The sequence below is a fragment of the Perca fluviatilis genome, chromosome 7 (assembly GCF_010015445.1).
Source record: "Perca fluviatilis chromosome 7, GENO_Pfluv_1.0, whole genome shotgun sequence".
NCBI lineage: Eukaryota > Metazoa > Chordata > Actinopteri > Perciformes > Percidae > Perca > Perca fluviatilis.
In genome coordinates, this window is record NC_053118.1 from 40,924,216 (window position 1) to 40,933,001 (window position 8,786).

Consider the following 8,786-nt stretch of genomic DNA (forward strand, 5'->3'; position numbering starts at 1 on the left):
AACACTCTGATCTTAGTTATCGATAATAGCCAGCTCAGTGGCTAACAGCTGATTTCCGCGATGACCTCGCAGACAGTAACTAAACTCTGTGAAAGGAGTGATTTAGCAGGTAGCGCTTACGGTTTTAACCCAGCTACTTAACACAACGTAACCAACAGTATCGTGATCAATTATACATTCACAGCAACAGATTAATAACCAGATATGGCCAATACACGATTACAATCACAGATCACATTAATGGCAACAAGCGGTAGCGAACCCTTTGCTCATTAATAAACAAACCAAACACACTAGTTCTAACGTCTGCCCAGAACTGTGTAAGCCTCTTACTGTACATGTGTTGTTTGTAGTTAATCTCTCGCCAGAGTTTAACGATCCGTTTCGTCCAGAGCAGGGGACGACACGCGATCCACGTCGACGATGCAAGAAGAACGGAACGTAGTCCTTTTCTTGAATCCGGGGTGATTAAACCCGCTGCAGATGTGAGGAGATACTGGGTCAGTATCCCCTCGGATCCCCTTTGTATATCAGAAAGATATAAAATGTCCCAGCTCAATCTCGACCAGCGAGGTGATGCTGGCTAGCTAGTCCGGACTAGTGCTTCCTGTCAGTAAACTGGGTTACAGTGGAAAAGCGAAGAAACACTAGCTCCGACAGCTTTTATCCTCCTCCACCTCCTAGTGGCGGGGTGGTGCATTCAAAGGCCCGACAGACAATGGGAAAAGAGCAACCTTGTCACAGGTGTGAAGCCGTTCTTTGTCTCACCACCAGTCTGCCTTGCCCTCCATGTGTTGGAGGTAGAATCTCCATTTTGGCGACTCTGCTTCCAAGTAGCGGCTTGTAGGAGTTTGGTGAAACTGGCTTTGGGATTCACATGTAGGCCAAGATCCTTTGTCTTGCCTTCCCTGTGTCCTTTGTCTCTGCAGTCAGCTCGATCTGAGCAATTTTTGGTTAAGATCAATGTTTAACCCCCTGCTTGGTCCCAACAGCTGCTTTTCAAATTTGTTAGACTACCTATTATATATAAACAAAAACATTAAATATGACAGTAATCAGAGTTATGTACCAATATTGGGTGATGAAATGTAAAATAGATGAATGAATGAATAAAATTAGACATTTTGTGGAGTTACTTAAATACTCTGAAAATTGCCCAGAGTTTGGTTGGTGACTGATAAATGTGGTGCAGTAAACTAAAAAGTCCCGGAAATACTCAAGTAAAGTACAAGTACCCTTACATTTTTCAAGTAGAGTACTTGAGTAAATGTACTTAGTTACTTTCCACCTCTGGTTTTGGGAAATCTTTTACATCAAATGTAATGTTATCAAAACCTCCTGATTCCTCCACCAACCAAACTCGGTACAATTTTCTACGTATTTAAAGAAAGAATAAAAACTCTTTCCCAGCTGTCAGATTAATGTAGGGGAGTAAATAGTACAATTTTTCCTCTGAGTACAAGTACCTCAAATTTAAGTAGATGTACTTAGTTAAATTCCACTTCCTTCAAACAATGAAGCTGTTCATTTAAAGCTTTTGACAAACACAAGTTGTTTATTTATAGTATTTTTATTTATTTATTACTGCAGGGGGTCCGGGGCCCCTAGAGGGTCCTCAGATTCAATGCAGGGTGTCCGGGTTCAGAAATAGTTGTGCAACAAAACAAAAAGACTGGAAACAGTTTTTAAAACTGCAACTAGACACTGAGAACAGATCTTGTCAGATTTGCTGACTTTGAGAAGCAGAGTTTGATATTCAGGCTGTGAAACAGGTTGCTGGGAGTCTACTGGGATTTTGAAAAATGTCATCTTTGTCTAGCTTGATTTGCTAAACTCTCTGATGATAAGGAACTTTTCCAGGGCTTTCTGTAGACCAAACTGTAAGTGAGAAGACTATATTTACTTTGTAGTGTCTGTTGTTCTTGTGTCATGTCGTGTTCTACTTCCTGCCTTGTGTGTTTTCCTCCTCTGTGATTGGCTGCTCTGCGCTGATGTGTCTCACCTGTTCATCAGCCCTCATGTCACCTGTCCCTTGTTACCTCGTCTATTTAGTTTCTGTCCATCCTTAGTCTGGGGTCAGATCTTTGTCTGTTGCTCCCTACGTGTGTTTTGATTCTCTAGTCTTCAGATTTCTGTATTGTGGTTGTTGAACTCCATTAGCCTTCCTGCCTCAGGACTCCCTTTGTTATAAACCGTCTTATTTAATAAGTCGGTAACACTTTATAATAACTATCCATAATTCATCATTTATTAAGCATTAGTTAACTATTAGTTAATGGTTTGTTCATTATTACTTATTAATTGTTCATACATAGTTCATCATGAGTAAAGTATTTGTTCACACAATTATAAATGGTGTGTCCATAGTAAATAAGCCTATTAGTTAATGTTTTTTTTCATCATTATTAATTAATTGTTCTTACATAATTCATCATCAGTAAAGCATTTATTCCCATAGTTATAAATGGTTTGTTCATAGTAAATAAGCCTATCTTGAAAAATATGTTTGTAAGTACATGATTTTTACTTAACAAATAATGAAACAACCATTTGGAAATGAAACAATTTTCCAATTATAAACCAGTTACTAACATTCATTGCTAAATGCTTTGTTCATCATTTGTAAAGCACTGCTCCTATGTTAATTCTCATGAATGAAGCATTTGTATACACACTCATAAATGGTTTGTTCATAGTAAAAAGGCTCTTTGAAGTTATGTTCATAAATAAGAAGTTTGACACTTTCTAAGTATTGCAAAAACATTAGTAAATAATTTTCCCTTTATAAACTATCTACAAACTAGTAGTAATTTATTTGTTTATCATTTGTAAAGCATAGTTCCTACATTCATTCTAATCAGTAAAGCATTTGTAAATGCAGTTAGTAAATGGTGGTCCTGGTCCATAGTAAGTAAGCCCATGTAAAAGGTTTATCAGTATATTTTTTATAATAATTCTTACATGACGCATTAACCATTTGTAAATTAAGCAATTTTACCATTATCAACTAGGTACTCAGGGCGTAACAGTTGTTTATAACTAGGAAGTTAATGATTAACAGACTATCTAGACCTACATTTGTTCATGTCTTAAATAAAATGTTATGATTTAGAAAAATGCCTAAACTAATAGCTTGGGTGTTAACACATCTGTTACAAATACTTACCAATAATGTAATCCATGATTAATTCATGAGTTACTACTGGTTAGTTAAGTATACTGTGTGAGCCCATCTAAAGTGAGTACTTTCTATGCTTTACAAACCATTTATAAATGAGTTCCAAAGGCTACCAGAACCTGGTCACACATGTATTCTATTTGGACATGCCTTCAGAAATATGCCTACGCATAGTCAGTGTGTTAATGCATCTTTGACAAGCACTTACCAACACATCAATCCATGATTAACTCATGAGTTACTACTGATTAGTTGACTACATGATGTGAGCCCATCTAAAGTGAGGACTTGCTTTGCTTTACAAAGCATTTATAAATGAGTTGCAAAGGCTAGCAGATACAACAGAGACACAAGTAAAAAAAGTATTTGTAACCCTTATTACGATGTCGTAAGAATGTACATTTATGAAATAGCTCGTAGTAGTGTTATGTAGTTGATATCAATGTGAATTTGGATTGTTAAGAGCCAGAGAATTGAACATCAATAAAGAGAAGGTAAGACAAAAAGAACGACATTTAGTGAATTAAATCCTATCTAATACTGGCTATGCCTTGTTGTGAATAGAACGAAAGAGAGCTGTGTCTGAATCCACTGTCGTCACGGAGTTAAAGGCAGTGAATTCCATTCAAATGGTGAGTCATTCCTTAACACTAGCTATGCCTTGAGTTCGCTAGCATCCATGCTAATCTGTGCTAATCATGGTTGTATTAAGAGAATGGTGCTAATAATGTCGACTATATAGTGTGCAAAGCTAACGGGTTAGCTAAGGTGCTGTATTCAAATGCTAATAGGGTAATTAGCCAGAAAGGCTAGTGGAGTACTGTGTATTTCCGTGAAAAGGCTAAAATCGATTGTATCTATTGGTTATGGAAGTAATGTTGCTTTTCAACACTATTGCTAGCTGCGGGTATCTGTTGAATGAATGTTAGTACAAGTTGTGTGTTTAATTGTTTAACTGGAGTTTATGGAGAAGTAACTCAAAGAGGCAAATTTTTAGTGCATTCTTTCTACTGTTAGCTGTGCAGGGAGGGATAAATAAGCACGCATGTCTTAATGCCTCTAAATTACAACACTGTAGCTTAAGTTATGGGAAAATAATACAATTTGAGAGATGTTTACATGCAATTTATGCAATTATATTAAGAATAGTGTTAATGTTACTAAGGTAGGTTCCATAAAACTTGAATTAGAAATGTATTTTTTGTATAAAGGTTACAAAATAATATAAATGTACTTTTGATACCTGAAAGGGATTTATATACTTTTGATACTTAAGAGAAGAAATTTAAGAACGGTTGTACAACTGAATAGAGATTTAGATATTTCAATATGGGTTATGAAATATCACCTCATTTTATTTTCATTGTAGCCTAAGCAATTGATTTTATTACTGAATAGTAATTGAGAGAACTGATTTGGCCTTATGTACAGGTGGAGGAGGTGGAGATTTGAGAAGCGCTATGCACGGGAGGTCTGGTCCAGAGAGGGATATTGGATCACATTGATTCTTCAGATCCCAGAGTCTTCCAGGGGTTACAGATTCCCAGTTCAGTGGGCTGGGTGACGAGCTACAGGATCAAGACTCAGAACTTATACGGATTGCCCTGGATTCCCTCTTCATGGTGGTAGGACAAACAGAAACCAAACTCATATGGGCCCCAACGTTGAACATCTCTGAACTCTTGTCATCAAAGAACAATTGAGCTCATAGAACTGAAAAGGGTTTCTTTTATGAGCGCACTTTATTATTTTAGTTGTTATTTTTCATACCTGTGTTTTATCTGTATATGTGTATGCCATGTTTCTGTGTATATTAATACACTTCTCAATCTTTATCCTGGTTGTCTAGTCTCTTTATTGATGTTCAATTCTCTGGCTCTTAACAATCTAGTTTTCTTCTGGTTCTGGTCCAAATTCACATTGATATCAACTACATAACACTACTACGAGCTATTTCATAAATGTACATTCTTACGACATCGTAATAAGGGTTACAAATACTTTTTTTACTTGTGTCTCTGTTGTATCTGCTAGCCTTTGCAACTCATTTATAAATGCTTTGTAAAGCATAGCAAGTCCTCACTTTAGATGGGCTCACATCATGTAGTCAACTAATCAGTAGTAACTCATGAGTTAATCATGGATTGATGTGTTGGTAAGTGCTTGTTAAAGATGTATTAACACACTAACTATCCGTAGGCATATTTCTGAAGGCATGTCCAAATAGAATACATGTGTGTCCAGGTTCTGTTAGCCTTTGGAACTCATTTATAAATGGTTTGTAAAGCATAGAAAGTACTCACTTTAGATGGGCTCACACAGTATACTTAACTAACCAGTAGTAACTCATGAATTAATCATGGATTACATTATTGGTAAGTATTTGTAACAGATGTGTTAACACCCAAGCTATTAGTTTAGGCATTTTTCTAAATCATAACATTTTATTTAAGACATGAACAAATGTAGGTCTAGATAGTCTGTTAATCATTAACTTCCTAGTTATAAACAACTGTTTAGTCCTGAGTACCTAGTTGATAATGGTAAAATTCGCTTAATTTACAAATGGTTAATCCGTCATGTAGGAATTATTAAAAAATATACTGATAAACATTTTACATGGGCTTACTTACCATGGACCAACCATTTACTAACTGCATTTTACAAATGCTTTACTGATTAGAATGAATGTAGGAACTATGCTTTACAAATGATAAACAAATAAATTACTACTAGTTTGTAGATAGTTTTAAAGGGAAAATTATTTAATTTACTAATGGTTTTTGCAATACTTAGAAAGTGTCAAACTTCTATTTATGAACATAACTTCCAAGAGCCTTTTTACTATGAACAAACCATTTATGAGTGTTTATACAAATGCTTCATTCATGAGAATTAACATAGGAGCAGTGCTTTACAAATGATGAACAAAGCATTTAGCAATAGTTAGTAACTGGTTTATAATGGGAAAATTATTTCATTTCCAAATGGTTGTTTCATTATTTGTTACAGTGCCTTGCGAAAGTATTCGGCCCCCTTGAACTTTTCGACCTTTTGCCACATTTCAGGCCTCAAACATAAAGATATAAAACTGTAATTTTTTGTGAAGAATCAACAACAAGTGGGACACAATCATGAAGTGGAACGAAATTGTTTTGATATTCAAACCTTTTAAACAAATAAAAAACTGAAATATTGGACGCAATGAATATTATGCCCCCCCTTAAGTTAATACTTTGTAGCCCACCTTTTGTGCGATTACAGCTGTAAGTCGCTTGGGTATGTCTCTATCAGTTTTGCACATCGAGAGACTGACATTTTTGCCCATTCCTCCTTGCAAAACAGCTCGAGCTCAGTGAGGTTGGATGGAGAGCGTTTGTGAACAGCAGTTTTCAGTTCTTTCCACAGATTCTCGATTGATTCAGGTCTGGACTTTGACTTGGCCATTCTAACACCTGGATATGTTTATTAGTGAACCATTCCATTGTAGATTTTGCTTTATGTTTTGGATCATTGTCTTGTTGGAAGACAAATCTCCGTCCCCAGTCTCAGGTCTTTTGCAGACTCCATCAGGTTTTCTTCCAGAATGGTCCTGTATTTGGCTCCATCCATCTTCCCATCAATTTTAACCATCTTCCCTGTCCCTGCTGAAGAAAAGCAGGCCCAAACCATGATGCTGCCACCACCATGTTTGACAGTGGGGATGGTGTGTTTAGGGTGATGAGCTGTGTTGTTTTTACTCAAACATAACGTTTTGCATTGTTGCCAAAAGTTCGATTTTGGTTTCATCTGACCACAGCACCTTCTTCCACATGTTTGGTGTGTCTCCCCAGGTGGCTTTTGGCAAACTTTAAACGACACTTTTTATGGATATCTTTAAGAAATGGGCTTTCTTCTTGCCACTCTTCCATAAAGGCCAGATTTGTCCAGTATACGACTGATTGTTGTCCTATGGACAGAGTCTCCCACCTCAGCTGTAGATCTCTGCAGTTCATCCAGAGTGATCATGGGCCTCTTGGCTGCATCTCTGATCAGTCTTCTCATTGTATGAGCTGAAAGTTTAGAGGGACGGGCCGGGTCTTCGTAGATTTTGTAGTGGTCTGATACTCCTTCCATTTCAATATTACCGCCTCTGCACAGCTGCCCCTTGGGATGTTTAAAGCTTGGGAAATCTTTTTGTATCCAACCGGGCTTTAAACGTCTCCACAACAGTATCTCGGACCTGCCTGGTGTGTTCCTTGTTCTTCATGATGCTCTCTGGCGCTTTACACGGACCTCTGAGACTATCACAGAGCAGGTGCATTTATACCGGAGACTTGATTACACACAGCTGGATTCTATTTATCATCATTAGTCATTTAGGTCAACATTGGATCATTCAGAGATCCTCACTGAACTTCTGGAGAGAGTTTGCTACACTGAAAGTAAAGGGGCTGAATAATTTTGCACCCCACTTTTTCAGTTTTTATTTATTTTAAAAAAGTTTGAAATAGCCAATGAATTTCGTTCCACTTCATAATTGGGACCCACTTGTTGTTGATTCTTCACAAAAAATTACAGTTTTATATCTTTATGTTTGAGGCCTGAAATGTGGCAAAAGGTCGAAACGTTCAAGGGGCGAATACTTTCGCAAGGCACTGTAAGTATAAATCATGTACTTACAAACATATTTTTCAAGATAGGCTTATTTACTATGAACAAACCATTTATAACTGTGAATAAATGCTTTACTGATGATGAATTATGTAAGAACGATTAATTAATAATGATGAAAAAAAACATTAACTAATAGGCTTATTTACTATGGACAAACCATTTATAATTGTGTGAAGAAATACTTTACTCATGATGAACTATGTATGAACAATTAATAAGTAACAATGAACAAACCATTAACTAATAGTTAACTAATGCTTAATAAATGATGAATTATGGATAGTTATTATAAAGTGTTACCAATAAGTCTTCTAAATCTTTCACTAAATCCTCCATTCTGCACATTTTGGGTCCAAGTCTGCGTCCCTAGACAGGACAGTGCTCTTCTCTGAAGCCGAGCTAATAGACAGAGACACCTTCAGTTGGTCATTAATCAGAGACTCCAGGACCTGGGACAGACATGGCTGTTTGGACATTGGTCTACAATTGTTGAGATTGTTTTTATCACCTCCCGTTTGTAAGGGTACAACATGCACTGTTTTCCAAATGCTGGGAATTATTTTTATTATTATAATTATTAAATTGAGAATATGAGTTATTTGTTCTGAGAGAAAATGTGCTGAGAGCTTAAACAAGACAAAGGGGTCCAAATTATTTATTTCCTGGGATCGATTTTAAGCAGGGCATCTGTAACTACACTAGCAGAGACAGGATGGAGGGTAAATGTCTGGCTGTGAGGAACAGTGAAATCATTGTCATCAGTTGGAAGGTTTCTAATTCCCCATTCTTTAAAAGGTGACCAGCAGCTTCATGGAGTTGGTACAGTGTGTGTGGAGGACTCTGCCTTCTAGTTAGGATTCTTTCAGCGAAGGTCCTATACAGTCAACACAACCGGATGGGGAGGGAGGGGCCATGGGTTGTATGTTAACTGTGGTGTCTGGGGGAGGAAGAG